This window comes from Poecilia reticulata, linkage group LG12, assembly GCF_000633615.1.
Source record: "Poecilia reticulata strain Guanapo linkage group LG12, Guppy_female_1.0+MT, whole genome shotgun sequence".
In the NCBI taxonomy this organism is placed as follows: domain Eukaryota; kingdom Metazoa; phylum Chordata; class Actinopteri; order Cyprinodontiformes; family Poeciliidae; genus Poecilia; species Poecilia reticulata.
The window spans coordinates 16665807-16682960 of NC_024342.1; the positions used below are offsets into that span (position 1 = coordinate 16665807).

Consider the following 17154-nt stretch of genomic DNA (forward strand, 5'->3'; position numbering starts at 1 on the left):
TTCTTTCTTTCTTTCTTTCTTTCTTTCTTTCTTTCTTTCTTTCTTTCTTTCTTTCTTTCTTTCTTTCTTTCTTTCTTTCTTTCTTTCTTTCTTTCCTTATTTCTACAGCCTTCTGTCTTTCCTCACCTGTGTCCTACCTCTGTTCCTTCCTCCTGCCTTTCTCTTCTTGTTTCTTTTCTTGTTGTATTTCCTCCTTTTTTATACTTTGACCTTTCTTCTTCTTTCATTTCCTTTATTTGTCATCATTTTGCCTCCTTGCGTTTCCTTCATTTGGATCTTCGGCCAGCTAAACTTGTTTCTATCCTTTCTTCTTTCTTTTCACTGTGCCACTTCCTTCCTGCTTTCTCTTTTCACAAGTAACTTGACCTAATAATTAACACAACTTTTAAAAATTTAAAAAAGCATATAAAAGTGTTCTGACATTTGTATGCTAAATCTTAAATTGAGGTCACTCCTCCACTTTATCCTGTCAGAAAATAGTTCCACAATAAAAACAGAGCCATAAGCACCTCATAATGGATCACTTTGTTCTTTCACTTCATACAAGTCAATACTTCTAAATCAAGGAGGCCAGTGGGATTCCAGAGGTGGACATGGAGTACCCGATTACCGCCCATCTCCACCCTTTATTTCAACAGGTACCTGCCGCACTTGCTTGTTTAATTAGAATTCCTTTTCCATTAGGCAATGAGCTTTGCTGCTACAGGAACCTCCATAAACATATAAATATGCTGACTCAGACTTGAGAAGAATGTTTTTTACCCGGTGCCCTCTCAGGGATCTGAACAAACGCAGAGCTTGAGCTTACAGAACTCCTGTACTTTTGACGGAAAACGATGCTTGCGAGAGGCTCACACAGACTCCTTCTGCGACAGCAACCTGCTGGCCGCAGAGCAAAGAAAGATGAAGCCAAGCATCAGTTTCTGTTGGAGAGTAACCCACACCCACCAGGAATGTTAAGAATCTGTGTGCTAAAAGTTTTCACTGTATCGGCATCTGCGCTCCTGGGAAATAAAAGGCAGCTGGGAAGTGTGTCTGTCCAAGTGAAAACGGAGATAAATGTAGAAATGCATTATTCCATCAAGTGTGGGTGAATCTGTATTGCAGTTGCGCGCTGTTTCTCCCTGATGCACACAAGGTTCAGGCAGAATGGCAGCTCATAATTATGTTCTTTGCTTAAAAAAAAAAGACTGGTCCGGGAGACCACCTGGAATTACAGAACAAATCAGCTGGTTTGGAAAAAAGGGAAAGTCCAGGATTCAACACTTTCCAACAATCTGGCCAAATTAGCATTCTTTAATTCTCTCAGTTAAGTTTAATAATGCTTCGTTATATTGAATTTTACAAATTCTCTATTTGGGTATGAACAAGAAGTTCTTTGTTTCATTTTAATCAAAAATATATAACAAACTCCATTTAACAGTTTATTTTTTCACATAGAAAAAGACCTTAAAAAAAGCTTTGTTCTGTAGTTTTCAGCGTGTCAGTTCTACTATAAATCATTAGTGGGCTGTGTCTGATCCCACAAGGGAACCTCACACTCGTCCAGTAAATAGCAAGTGACAACAAGTGCCACTCAGACCACGAGAAAAGAGAGGGAAACAGATGAAATCAATTTTTGTCCTCTTTTTCCTTTTTCTTTTTAATCCCTGCTTCTCAGCTCCATGATGTCAGACCATGAAATGGCTTTCACATGTTTCTTTCTTTTTCTTTTTAGGTACAACAGGGGGCATTTAGAGCCGTAGCTGTGACACATCCAGCTAATGTTGATGCTTTGCATTTTACACCCTGCAGACACAGGAAGTGATTGAAAGAGAATACAGTGAGTATCCCTTCTTGATCACTATTACAATGCCTTGTACAAAAAAAAAAATTCTTCTGTGTATTTTAGACTGATTTTAACTGGGCTAGAAAATAAATAATCAGAGAAGCACCTAAGACACTAATGCTAACTTTGGAAAAACTGCAGAGATTCCTAGCTCAGGTGGGTGTATCAGAACCACTACTAGTTTTAATCTCCAGTTTTCTGACCTTTTATAGAAGACTGATAAGAAGAAAACTATGTTGGAAAGTGAACCCTAACCCTGAAGTTTGTCGCAAGTCATGTAGGGGACGCAGAAAACACATGGAAGTAGGTGCTCTAGACAAATCAATTGGACCTTTAAAAACATTATATTTAACTTTTGGCCCACATTCAAACGCTGTGAGTAGCAGAAAAATAACAATGGGCTGCTAAAGACTTGAGACTGGGGTTAATGGCCCAGTCTAAGTCCAGACCAAAATCCAGTTAAGAATCTTTGACTTCAAAATTGATGTCTAGGGTTTTTCTTCCAACTATTAAGCTAAATTGGTCAAATTTTCTGTCTCTATAAATGCAATGTTTTTGCAGCCAAAGGTGATTCTACAAAAAGGTCAGAATACAGTTTCCATAGAAATGTGAAAAAACATTCATTGTTCTACCATTTCACAATTAGACATCTCTTTTTATTCATCTGTTACATGAAATTCCACTGAAATTCATGTAAAGTTTGAGGTTGTGATGCGAGAGAATGTGTAAGGGGGTTTGAATACTTTCCTGAAAAAAGTGTGTGCAATGTGCATGGACTATTTTAAACAATGTTATCTAAATTGTTTTTTCTTGCCAAGACTCAGTGAGATATTTCTGCATATTTGCCAGCTCTACAGTTGCTCTGCGGTGCTTTTGAGAATAATTACTCCATTGTGCGTCTGAGTAGCACACTGCTTTGTGCAGTAACAAGCTCTCGTACATTCTCTCTCGTACATGCACGCCGCACACACAAACTCTCAACACACACTGCAGTTCCTGAACAGGCTCTGGCATCAGTTGGAGGATTAAGGAGCCGGCCAAAAACAGGTGGCAGGTGACAAACTAATGTCAACACTCGACAAAAAAGAGGCTTCAACACAGAATTAACCCAGCCACCTGCAAACAAAAAGGTGAATCATGTTGGAGAAGCCGCCAACCTCTGTATGCTGTGTATATCGATCATATCCTTTGACAATTGCTGCTACGTGTTTTCCTGATTTACTAAACTTTCCAAACTGCGTCACAGAAGTAATTTCTCTTTGAGGTATTGCATGTAACTTTGAATCCTCTCATACGTCTAAACCTCTCACAGCTATACGACCCTCTGGCACGCAGCCTAATGTACGTCTGGGTAGCTCTTTAATGGTGATTAGGGTTCCTTGTTTTTCTTTGTAAGTGGCACAGATTAGTGGTGACGTCACTAAAAGGAAAGTTATACGCTTGCTTTAGTAAATTAGTTAGGGTTGGGTCTAGTCTCTACAAACCATGTGGGGAAAAAACTGCCATTTGCTTTTGTTGGCTTGCAGGACTATAGCATTGCATTGCTTGGTATACAAACTTACTGATAGCCGGATTTTAACATTATAAACCATACTCTTTTTAACAGACATAATTAACTTGAGATGACTAACCCCATACAGACATGTTGAGGGCTCTCAGCGCTTCAAATGAACTTTAAAGGGAAAAATGACTTGGCTAAACCAGCCGTTTGTCCTTCATCTTTAGTTACGGTTTTGTCCAGTCTAAGAAGTGAGCAGCTTCTCACTGTGTCTTTTCCACGCCTCTGCTGCGGCTCTGAGAATTCAGAGGAGAGGCTGGATCGGATTACAAGAAAGAAAGAGAGGAACTGCTTGCTAACCTGCTACACCCTGGATTGTTTTTGCAGGTGTTTGAGAGCAGTTGCAGCTGTTAACTTATTCTGCTCTGTGACACATGTGGAGCGGGAGTCACTCAGGAACGGCCAGCCCAAGCGCTTGTTTTCAAGCCAAAGATCACAGATGAACGTTTTAAAGATTAGAAGATGGCTTTTTAAGATAAAGAGATTTGGGGAGGGGAAATTCTGGCATTTGCTCATTTTTGTCATGTTCTGTGTTCCAGACAGTTACAATTGTTGTGTGTGTTTAATATGTACAACACGATTTAAGTAGATTACTGTGTCTGTTGTTTTATTTTCCTGTAGATTTTTGTCATTTGGGGATTTTGGGGCCAGAATTTATATGTAAAAGATTGAACTGACATTGAGAAGTGAGGTCACTTAAGTTTTATTTTCCTAGTGAAACATAAATTCAAATATTTGTAATGAGAAAAGGATCTAATCTATTAAAAATAACCCAAATGATGAGTCTCCTGGAGAAGAGTAGAGATCTAGTAGAGATCTAGTGGAGATCTAGGTATAAGGCTGTTTACAATTATTCGAGGAGTTCTCTCTCTTTCTTTCTCCTTCTCTTTCTCTCTCTCTCTATAAGCTGAAAGCTGGGATAAGGTGTTCCTTCTATTAGACTGCACTAGAAATGCACTTCAACTTTAATTTTGATGTCAGACATTTTAAACTAAGGAGGTGAAGGAAACGAAAAAGAAGCAGCATTTAGGGTTTATGATCTAATCACATGATTCTTTATTTTTATTACGCAATAAAAATAAAGTTATTGAAAAACCAATTTTGGACCTGAATCTTTATGTGATCAGCTCAGAGTGCCCATTAAAAAAAGCATGCAGACTGTTGGAGCATAAATAAATGTGTGGAAACCTCTTATTTTTGTAGTAAAGTTCAACAGATTGCTGGGATTACATGATACCCCTGGCTCCAGCATTTTCATATGATTGCAATACACTAGTTAATAGCATAGTTCTTATCCCTGCTACTTTTCTGGCAGTGTCGTATTTTCCTTGCTACCTGTAATGTGTTTTGGAAAACTTACTGCAATAAGGTTGTGGAGAAATAAAAGAAAAAAGGGCCCTCTCTTTTTTTAAATGCCTAAACTGATTCACTTCCCAGCTTGGTTTCACACAATAAAAATAACCTTGTTGCAAATTTTTTTTTGTGCCTGCTCAAAGGTAACCACGTTTCACCAAAAATTCTTCCAGTTTGAGAATATATGAGACATTTGCTTTGCAGATGGTGCATATCTGACTCAAAAACTGTTCTGGGTAGAGATCATCAGTCTTTACTAGAGCAAGATACAGTTTTCTGCATCATCCTGTGCAAAATGCAGTTAGAAAAATAATATGATGTAGCTAAACAGATGGAACAAACACACATCAATAGCACAATATAAATTACATTAATCTTTAAGAAAAAAAAATAAAGCATTGCAAACCTTTCACAGTTGAATCCGAAGTACTTGACCTTTTATTTTGGTTATAATGTGGACCTCGACTATATTTTATATGGTTAGGTATTTGAGTCTTTGGAGCAGTGGTGCTATATTTCTGGTGTTAACCTGTTCTTTGCATGCCTGCACTGTGGCTGTGAACAACATATTAGCAGTTCTCTTCTGTTTCTCCTAAAGCTCAGCTTTAATAAATACCTGTGCATATTTATTGCTGAGATCTTCCAGCAGCAATGACGGTGGAAAATAAATGCATTTGTCCAATGCCAATATTTTTTTTAGTTATATTTGTTAAACTGATTTAAAATGTGTTTTAAAAAAACACTAGCTGTAGACACATAGGTAAGCACAACTCTTTTCCTTCTTTGCATAACGTGGTAAAGTTGCTGGGTGTTCCCTACCTTTTCAAACATGTTTATTTTGCTTTTTGAATGGTCTGGAAATTAAACTAGGCAGCCTTGGGTAGACTGTTCTGTACACTGGAGTGCAAAAGTCTGAGAGAGGGAAAGGGGAGCAGGGAGGAAAACCTCAAATGTGAAAATGACTGGAACTCCCAGGGTTTTCAAAACAGAAAGCAGGATTTTATTACACATACCTGGACAACTGAGAGCATGGAAAAACCCTGCCCATGCTCTACTTGAACCCGGCTGTTGGGTTGGTCAGAGAAATCATAGGAATAATGTAAATCAAATAAAACAGATGACATCCCGGTACATGGAGCCAGCACGTGTCAATACCGAGCCATGTACACCGGTCACACGCAGTCACTTTAGTCATGAGGGAAATATAAAACCTCTGTCTGTGTGGATTGACCAGTGGAGGTTGTTTCCCAGACCTGACTACAGCCTCTTGAGTCAGTTTAGATTGAGACTTATCCAAAGCACTCAAGTGGATGACAAATGATGAAGCCTCAATCAAAGCCAGAGTAAGGCTAATGCTCTTTATTTGTCAATAAAGTCTGTCGGTTGTGCTTACTCCATCCTGCTCTTTCATTAGGTTTCTGTAAAGGTGTAGAGTGCAGCTCATGAATACCATCAAATTGACTGTCTTATTTGAATGTTTGCTTTGTGGCTTGACAGTCTGCTTTACTGCCTGCAGCTATCTTTCCAGCAAAGCAAAACAAGAGCAAAGGGAGGTAGACAGTTCTGAGAGGCCAATCTGCAATTTGGCCCCTAAAACAGAACCTTCCCCAGAGGTCAGGCAGAAGGATGAGAAGGGAGGGAGGATGTAGGGGCAGGGGCAAAAGAAGGGGGTCAGGCGATCTTCCAGCAAAGAGAAAACCCCCTGGGTTTCTACTGGGAAATCTGACTTTGCCTGTGCAAACAATGTCTAGAAAGGCACATGTGTTTGTTTTGGTGCTTTCATCAAGTTTATCATATGTGAAGCCCACCAAAAGTATGAGAATAACCGAGTAGACTAATTTCCAACATCAGAAAGCTGTTTATATTTGAATGATTTCCAACCTTTGGGAATACATCTCTCAAGGGAGCTTTGCAGTTGAATTTAATGTCATTTTTAATTTTTTTACCCTTCATGTTTTATTTTTTGACAGACTGAATACTTTCAGTCCCTTTAGTGTTCCTGCAATAGAAGCAAGCTGGGTTCAGGCCCAGATAACAACATGAGCTGTTTGCATGTCCATTTTATCCCAGGAAAGATACACAAGAGCAGTTCTAAAAGGGTTGAGCAAGAATTTCAAAATTAAAATTCAAAAATACTTTATTGATCCCAAAGAGAAATAAAATGTTGTTGTAACTCATATTAAAATTCTTATAGTTATTTTTGATGGTGTTGATTGTTGACAGGAAAGGCCACCCGTAGTGGTCTGTATTACAGCAAATTTGAAAAAGCCTCTTACTGAAAACACTCGGTCTCATGAAGAGGATGGTCATGATTGTCCATCATTTTCTTGATTTTATGAAAAATCCTTCTTTCCATTATCGTCTCCAGAGGTTCCACAGTAATTTCCAAAACAGAACCAGCCTTTTTTCATGAGGTGGTTGGGCCTTTTTAGGTTCCTGGCTCTGATGCTGCTGCCACCATAAATGATGGCAGAAGCGAAGATCTGCAGCATCTTAACCTTGAAGAATCTAAGAAGTACTGTCTACTCTGTCCCTCATGCTTCACTGTTGCATCTCCAATCCAGTCTTGTCCAAGTAAACGAGATATTTATATTCCTCAACCACCTCCATTTTGTCTCCCTTGATGAAAATATGATTCGATCTTACCCTGTGTTAAATGCACTGGAGAAATCAAAGAACATTATCCTCACAGTGCTGTTTGCTTTGTCCAGATGACGGTGTGTTTGTTGAAGCAGATGTATGATTCCGTCTTCAACTCCAACTCTACATGGCTTTATTACTGTGAGTCACATAGGAATACCAATGTTTAGCTAAACATCAAGAAGCTAAAGCTAGCCACAATTGGCTGAGCTCAGCTGAGCTACTGCAACACCTTACTGGAAAGGTCTGGTTTAACTTTTGTCTCAAGCTTTTAGTCTTTTTACTCATCTGAGTTTGTCTCTTGCTCACATCTTAACTTATTCTAACTTTATTGAACCTGTGAATATATTTCTTGGATCAAAGCATAAATTAATTTATAAAACAGTATAGCAACCTCATCCTGTCTTGAAACTATAAATTGGACTCCAAGGCCTTCATTTCTGGATGTCTTGTTTAATTTGATGTGCTTCTGCTGTAACTAAAGCAGGTCGTATTTCTACAGTGTTTTGACATGTCTGTGCTGTAAACCCTCTGTAAACCGTGTCCATCCTCATTCATATATCCACCGTCACTTTTGAGTTGAATTGATATCTTACTGCATCCAATCAGTTATTCACCCCCTCTCTGTCTAGATTAGACACAGAATGACAGAACATCAATTTTCTGCCTTAATTTTGTGCATTTATGCCAGCACATGTGCACCCTTGTAATGGACCTGACAAAGCAGATTAATGTCCTATTTCCGTAATATAGGATTCTGTGCTAAGTGAATATGGCAAACTTTTACACATGTACAGTGGTGTGAAAAAGTGGTTGCCCCTTTCATGATTTCCTTTTTTTCTGCATGTTTGTCATACTTAAGAATTCAGAACATTAAACTAAATTCAAAGTATGTTAGTCAAAGACAATGCAAGAAACACAAAATGTGGTTTTTAAATGAAGGTGTTTATTAAGGAAGAAAACAATCCAACACTTGATGTACACACTTTTTTTAAAATTAAAAGGTTAATGACACCGATCAAATGAAGTGCACTTTTCTTACAAAGAAGGTAGCACTTGAAGCCACAGGAAAAAGAGGGGAAAAGCTGATGAGTCTGCATAGGAGCGTATAACAAGAACAGACAGAATGTACCCTGTAGGCAATATCATAATCTCTTTTTCTGCAGACAGCCAAGGTGAACAGAACCAGAGTTCCTCTGTGCACATGTGGAAATGTAGGAAATCAACTTACATTATGAGCAGCGACTGATGACAAGCTTTTGTTTTTCTTTTTAACTCGCAGACCTACAAAAAAACAGGGTGAGGGTGAAAGTACTTTCTTCGCACCGTATGTCTCAAGACTCCCACATACATAATCAGAAGCCGAACTGTTGATGCGCAGTCATGTGGTTGTGGACCGTTCTTTGTCACACACACCTTTCACACAATGACCGCCTTGGGGAGACCCCTGCCTGTTTAGTGTACGTCACGCCCCTATCCGCAGAGGTTCCCACTCCCACCTTGGATCATGATCTCTTTTGGTTTTACTAAACAGTCGCACAGAAAGCAGCACACGTTTCTACAGGCAGCCTCCTTGCGGACAACCAAGTTCAAATTCAAAAACCGGATTGTGGAAGCAGACTATTTGAAGATAAATGTCAACATTGCTGTTCGAGTGCATTTATGCATAACGCACATTAACCAACTGACCAATCAGACCACTCTTTCACAGAACTCTGAAATATTTCAGCCTGGGCCTGGTGTAGTCTTTCAGTGGAACAAAATTATACAGTTTTTGTCACATATCCCTCCTGTTATGTTTGTTTCTGAGGCACAGCTTTAATGTTCCTGGGTCAATTTGATCCTTGAAGTGTTTAATCATGCAATAGTGTCAGAAACTAAAAAAATCCTCCAAAATATTTTTGTAACTGATTATTAACTCCAATACTAACAATTTCAATCAATATATGTGCAATGATATTTTTTTTTATTTCTCACAAATAAAGAATCAATGACAACAATTTACTCATTCACTCATTTGGACACAAATAATGTCCACTGAAAAAACCAGCAGACAAAAAAAACAATTATTATCATTGAAATTGATTTTTTGTATATTTTTTATATTACATTTTGAATTTTTTGAGACAACCTGAGTCACGTATTCTGTTCTGGGTCAAATTGACCTGCTGATTAAAATCAAGACAAATGAGTCATGCAGAGAGTATTTATGTTTCCCCCCCACTTCTGCTGAGTGTCCACTCAGTGTGGGTGGAGTTTGCCCACGGGAACAGAAACGTTCCTGTCAAAAGTTGCATGAACACCAGCTTTCTCGCAGTGTCCATGCACTGAAGTAAAGAGAATAGTGAGAAAGTGGGCTTGTGTGTGTGCACATGTGCATGTATGTACGTGTTGTGTGTGAGCGTGTGTTGAAATATGTCTCAGAGGTGCAAGGAAACATATAGAATTGGACTTATATATATATAATCTTTTTTACCCGTCAACTTGACTGCCAGGTCAAATTGACCCGAACAGTAGCTATGTAAAATGTAGAAGCAGAGGGAGTTGCAAATGGGTAAAATGAATAAATTTTCAATTTATATGTAGAATCTACCTAATAAGACAAATAGAAAAAGTTTCATGCAAAAAAAAATACCCTTTACCCTTAGAGTAATAAAATATTACAGAATTGAACCAAACAGACTGAATACATTTTAATTAGATTAACATAAATCAGTCAGATTTCAGTCAAAACATTCAAGCTTACAGAGCAGCATGTTGTCTTTTAGCACCTTCATTAATATAATTTAAAACAACAGAACTTAAAAATTAGATTTACATTACATTTTTTTCAAGCCTGGTGAAAACTTTTTGCATGACTTTCCTGAAGCACTGCACTTCATTTGGGAACCCCTTAATCCACCACAGCTGCTCAAATCCAAGTACAATTCAGCGCATTAACTGTGCAACCGTTGACATCGCGTTTGTACGTTTTCTTACTGGGTCCTGATGGTGTGTGCCCTCTGAAGCTGACATCATGGGTTTCAGGTTGCCCGCTGTGGCTTTGGTTCCCAGAGGGACTGAGGGCTGGAGTGTACACCAGAAGAACAGATCCATGCTGAGAATCGACATTTATTCTGCGCTCTCTCTCCTGCTCAGACACTCGCATGTGCAGCTGACTGAACTCTGTCCCACCCCACACGAGGTTGTTATTAGCTTGGTTAGAATTTGCTGACAGATGAAGCAGATGTGTGTTCCCTACTTGTAGATGGTCTGTTTGTTGTGTGTACAATGTTTAAAAATTGTTGGAGTTAACTGAATAATGACAGTAATTCTACTATTAGAATGGCTTTGTTTGGAACATTTGTCTTATCAATTAGGAAATGTTATTTTGTCTGTCCATTTCCTGAGTGTATTTGTCTTACTGGGGATGTGCATTCTGAAGGGTCTAGCAGCTATTTCATAAAGTCAGATGGCATGCAACTTTGATTGTTATGACTGAATTGTAATTTGGATTTTTGTGGGAAAAGTGGCACACTTGAAAGGTTTTTTTGTAAAAATATTAAGGAGCCATTTATCGCCTAAACTTTGGAGGTTTATGAAATAAAAATTATTCATTATAGATTCCCTGCTACCCTATATAAATTAAATATTAGCTTTTTCTGTTTTTTGTTATTAGGGGCTTTTGTGTCGTAGTAAAATAGTTTTAAGCATCCTTAAAAGCTTTGGCCATTACATAGGTTTGGGAATTTTAGGCACAATTGGTATGGTTTTCAGTTACAAGTACAAACCGGATTCCAAAAAAGTTGGGACACTAAAAAAATTGTGAATAAAAACTGAATGCAATGATGTGGAGGTGCCAACGTCTAATATTTTATTCACAATAGAACACAAAYCACAGATCAAAAGTTTAAACTGAGAGAATGTATCATTTTAAGGGAAAAATATGTTGTTTCAAAATTTCATGATGTCAACAAATCCCAAAAAAGTTGGGACAAGGCCATTTTTACCACTGTGTGGCATCTSCCCTTCTTCTTACAACACTCAACAGACGTCTGGGGACAGAGGAGACCAGTTTCTCAAGTTTAGAAATAGGAATGCTCTCCCATTCATGTCTACTACAGGCCTCTAACTGTTCAATCGTCTTGGGCCTTCTTTGTCACACTTTTTCCTCTTTATGATGCGCCAAATGTTCTCTATAGGTGAAGGATCTGGACTGCAGACTGGCCATTTCAGTACCAGGATTCTTCTCCTATGTAGCCATGATGTTGTGATTGCTGCAGAATGTGGTCTGGCATTATCTTGTTGAAAAATGCAGGGTCTTCCCTGAAAGAGATGACAATGTCTAGATGGGAGCATATGTTGTTCTAGAACCTGAACATAGTTCTCTGCATTAATGGAGCCTTTCCAGACATGCAAGCTGCCCAGGCCACCAGCACTCATGCAACCACATACCATCAGTGATGCAGGCTTCTGAACGGAGCGTTGATAACAACTTGGTCTATCCTTGTCCTCTCTGGTCCGGATGACATGCCGTCCCACTGTTCCATAAAGAACTTCAAATCATGACTCATCTGACCACTGAACAGTCCTCCATTTTGTACTCACTCCATTTTAAATTACCCTTGGCCCAGTGCAAACGGCTGACCTTGTGGAGCTTAGAAAGGTTGCACTGTAGAGTTTCAGCTGGCAGCGGCGGATGGGACGGTGGATTGTGTTCACTGACGATGCTTTCTGGAAGTATTCCTGAGCTCATGCTGTGATTTCCTTGACGGTGGCCTTGAGGTGCAGTGACGTTTAAAGGCCAGGAGATCACGAGCATCTAGTAGAGTTTTACGGCCTTGACCCTTACGCACAGCGATTGTGCCAAAATCTCTGAATCTTTTGATGATGTTATGCACGGTTGATGATGATAACTTAAAAGTCTATGCTATTTTTACGCTGGGTAACACTATTCTGGTATTGCTGCACTATCTTTCTGCGGAACAATGCTTGGCTTCAGAGAGACACTGACACTAAGAAGCTTTTTTTATACCCAATCATGTTGTCAATTGACCTAATTAGTGTTAATTGGTCTTCCAGCTGTTTGTTAAATGTTCAATTTCCTTTTTCCTGCCACTTATTGCTACTTGTCCCTACTTTTTTGGGATTTGTAGACACTGAAATTTTGAATCAACATATTTTTCCTTTAAAATGCTACATTTACTCAGATTAAACTTTTGATCTGCCATCTATATTCTATTACGAATAAAATATTGACATTTTGCCATCTCCACATCATTGCATTCAGTTTTTATTCACAATTTGTTTAGTGTCCCAACATTTTTGGAATCCGGTTAGTAGATGGTGACGAGCTTTGCTGCTTTTGCAAAATTATATGCAAACATTCTTATGTCAGCCAAAGTGCTGAATAATCTATAAAATTCCTCTCGATCTTGGGCTGCCAGGGAGGAAGCAATGCTCAGGTGTGCTGCCAAAGGCAGCTATCAGCACCTCATTCACAGAGTGTCAAAAGGCATTGAAGGATCTGTGAATGAGAATTTGGCTGAGTGAAGGTGAAGTCTTTGGTTGTAAAGTCTCAGACACCAGTGCTGTGCAAACTTTGTGAAATGAAATGAAAGGAATTGAGCTGCAGTTCACATCAGATCAACAATAAAAACAGACATGTCGCTTAGCACAAATATGTTTCTATAAAGGCAGGCTCTTATTGCACAGATCATAAATAAATTTTCTTCCCCTAAATAAAAATGATTGCCCTTTTTCTTTCTTTTGTTTTAATTGCACAACTTACAAAAACATTCATGGAAAAAAATCTATATATAGACTTTACCAAAAAAATGTTTTGACATCATGAGAAAGTTCGATTCTTTGTCATTTCATTCAGCAATGAAACACATAATATATATTTATTGCACATGCAGTGAAATACGTCAGCAATTTATTTCTTATATTTTTGATGATTTAACTGCACTTATGTTTTTCACCATTTTCTTTATGCCATTTTTCTTTTAGCAAAATATAAATACAAATCTTTTGATAAATGTTTCTCTCTGTAGAGAAAAATTCTTGGTTGAATGAAAATCAAATCTAAATCGCCAGGGAAATTTACAACTGTACACTTATGATGATGGGTCATTGATCACAAAACTAAATATGGGGCCAGAAACATGTAGCCTTGCGATGTCTGATGACAGATCAGTATTCCCTGTGTGTGTCTGTGTCTCAAAGGAAAGAAAGTTGCATTGAGAGCTAGATGGACAATAGCTGGAGTGTGACTGAACTTGAGAGTCCAAACGTGTGCTTGCATTCCCGCTTTGTTCCATCAAATCACAGTTGTGGCAGATGCAGGATAGAGCCAGAGCAGCTGTTTTTCCCCCTGCTCCAGTTACAGCAGTGGGCACTGCCGCGCGCTCTGGGGCTGGGCAAAGGGGGCAAGTTGTTGAGTCTTACTAGCGTTTGTTCTCTGAGGGTGGGCACAAAAGGTCCACAAACGAGCTCTCCAACTGTAATTTTGGCTCTGGAAAAGAGGGATGTCACCGAAGGTGTCAAGCAGACTGGGACTGGTGACAAGACAAAGCACACAGCTGGTTCCACTCTCACAGGACCCGTGGCGCCATTAATTACCCCCAACAGTGGTGGCTGAAGGAACCTCAAAATATTATTTGGAATATTTTATCATTTCTGTAAGGCAAAGTTAGATCAGATATGAGCTGAGTATAAATAGTTGATCAACTATTTAGAAATCTGTCATTATTAAATGAAGAAATACACTTTTGAGACTCCACTCATGTTCTGTGGTAAGTGGAAAATGTTTTGCAACATGTCTGTTTTATTGTTTATGAAGACTTGGCAACAGTTCAGTGTTCTCATTCAGCAGCCTGAGCTAAAGTAGGAGTACAGCAGAAGTATGAACTATTCGCTATGGTAAAACACACATTAATTTATTAATGTAATATGTTATTCTTTCAGCACTTTTTTAAAATCTTCAAATGAATCATTTAAAGATATGTCATTCCTTATTTTAAAGGATGAAGCAATGCATTAAAAGGTTTGCATCACTTATTTAGAAATGGAATCCCAAATGTGATTCTTCCCTGACAGAGTCAGAAGCTGGTTGTAAATATTTAGGGCCTAGTTCTTGTCAAGGGCAGGAGCTCTCATGATAAAATATTTACAATTACAAAGTTCTATAATCTGAAGACTATTTCCAGGATTAAATGACTCGTGTTCGTTTATCTTTAGTTGCATTATTACTTCAACAGCGTCTTCACAGATTTTCCTAAAAAAATAAGACAGCTGCAGCTGATCCACAACGCTGCTCTTGATGTTCTCACTTAAACCAGGAAGATGATTCTGAAGTCATTATACTGACTCAGTGTAACTAAAACCCAATTTGTTAAGAGTTGCCTTTGATTAATATAGTAACTGGAGCATATTAAATCTATTCTGAATTACAATGTTTTAATTACTTCTCCTTATTTTTGCCAATGTAACATTTCTTTTTAAATGTTTTTACCATGTAAAGCACTCTGATATATCTTATTGCTGTAAAGTACTATATGTAAATAGACTTACCTTGATTTTCTTCTCCTTAGTCACTTTTACGCCTTTTGTTTTCATGATTCAAGAGACGACAGCTACCATCTAATGCCAAATGGGTACAAATTGCTTGTATCTTCTGGACGTAACATTTTCATGACCTTTGTGCAAAGTGGGTCCTGAATCTTGTACAGAAATTTAGCAGAGTGCATGCAAAGCACACAAAAATGGAGCAAATTTTATGGCTTCTTGAGTGACTTCCAAAGCATGTCCCAGCATGACCAGACCTACGTGTGATCAATTGCGGACATCTATATAAATGTTTAAAGCAAAAGTGATTGGCATAACCACCTATGGTACAACTATTTACATAATCCTGTGATGCATTACTTAAATCTGTTAGCAAAGCCTGAATAGAATCTGTTAGTAAATGTCAACACAATGCCTCTCGCAGATTAAATGCTCTTAAACAGGATGATGTTGTCAAAGCGTGCTCTTCAGACTTCAGAGTGGGACAATCTGAAAAAATGGACCCTGATTATTGTCTTACTTATAGATCTTGTTATTTTCACTTCTACAAGAACAAAAGTAAAAATACTTTTTATTTATATTTAATGTTTTTGATGCTTTCAGATAACTCAGCGACTGCAATGGTTGTGTATTTTACTATGATTAAACAATTTTCTGTGATTATGTCTGTAATGACAGGGTATCATACAGTAATCAATTATTACACAACATAAAAGAACATGCCTTATTTCTGAAACCTAAAATTATACCTGAGCTCCTTGTAGCAGTGCTTTTAATACGTTTGTCTGTTGTAGCCGCAGCACAATTGGAGTTAACATTTTCCTCCCCCTCCTGGGCTTTTATTTTAAAACCTGCAGGACTTGGTTGCTTCAAAATCTTCAGATTTAGATTTTTGAACCACTTTTGACTTGATTTATCAGTTGGTAAAGAGTGGGGCTGCAAAATCCTCTGAATCCATGGATGTGTAGTTATTGTGACAAGTGTGATTATTGATTCAAACATTTAAAAAAAAAACCTAATCTTAACAAGTTACTTCAAAATTATGGCTCAGCTACTAAAACACACCACTTTTTTTTATTATACCAGAAGTTGTTAGTTGATCAATCATCCAGCAGCAGTAAGAATAAGGAAGACAAAATGTCAGAATTGCAATTTGTCTCCATGATCCATGTTCCAACTTAAAGACAAATCCAGCACAGCATAGTTGTAGTCTAGTTTGCCTATAGCTTGGTTCCCCATTGAAAATGTTTCTCCAATTTTCTAAAATTTGATTTTTTAGACTTTCAATACATATAAACGTATAAATTGCAGTCCATTGACTGCAATTTAACTGAATCCAAAGAAAAATATTAAGATCCTTTGTGTTTATTGGACTGTTGTTGTGATAACCATTCTAAATAGCTTAATGCATTAGTCACACAAAGAACATAGAAAGGGAAAATAGGCATAGAGTTGTCGGATGACAGAAGAAATTGATCTTGATTTTACTCCATAGGATCTGCTTTTTGAAGGAAATCCTTTATTCCTGGAAATGATGTGGAACACCAGCTCAAATTTGATAAGCCATAGCTCAGTTCAGTCGCTCTTTATGTCGTCTGCAATTTCAGCAGTGAAAACCTCGTCTGTGGCTGCAGCCGGTGATGCTCAGTCACAGCATGATCTGGCTGGTGTTGTCTTCCTCCCTGTCAGCAGTGCGGGGATGCTGCCCTCGCTGATGTGCACTTACAGTAAGTGAAGGAGTGATGTTTCAGAGATGGGTAGCATTTCCAGTACTTATCGACTGCTGCGAGGCGGCACTGGATGACACTGCATTCAGACACATTAGCGGCAGAAGGAGACTTGACAGGACGGAAACAGACGGTTGAGAAAGTGAAGAGGGCAAGATGTTAAGACTTCACCTAGCTCACAGTTGGACACGGACGCATCGATCGCAGCCCCAGCGCTCTCCCAGCTGCTTCCTGTGTTTTCATTGCGCTATCATTGGAAGAGAGCAAACAACAACGTCAGGGGAAAGGCTGCTGATAGCTCCGTATCTAATGCGCTCAGATCTCCAGGGAAAGAGAGTTACATGGGCTGTAATCCTGAATAAATATCTTTATATCTGAAAAGAGGATAGAAAACAGACATTTTAATGATAAGATATCTGGCTGCAAGTACACCAACTGTACTTTTATTTTTATCTCGTTAAAAATAAAACATTTTATTCCTGTAGATTTACAGGTAGTTT

At 38.4% G+C, this 17154-nt stretch overlaps 1 protein-coding gene across 2 annotated transcripts in view; it reads left to right on the forward strand.

Annotated features, from left to right (window-relative positions):
- Nucleotides 1-17154, forward strand: part of bmpr1bb (bone morphogenetic protein receptor, type IBb) — a 51940-nt gene that overhangs the window by 4409 nt on the left and 30377 nt on the right. For both annotated transcript variants that reach the window (XM_008424250.2, XM_008424251.2), the window contains exon 2: nt 1718-1822. The gene's annotated coding sequence lies outside the window, so the exon portion shown is untranslated. The remainder of the gene's footprint in view (nt 1-1717; nt 1823-17154) is intronic.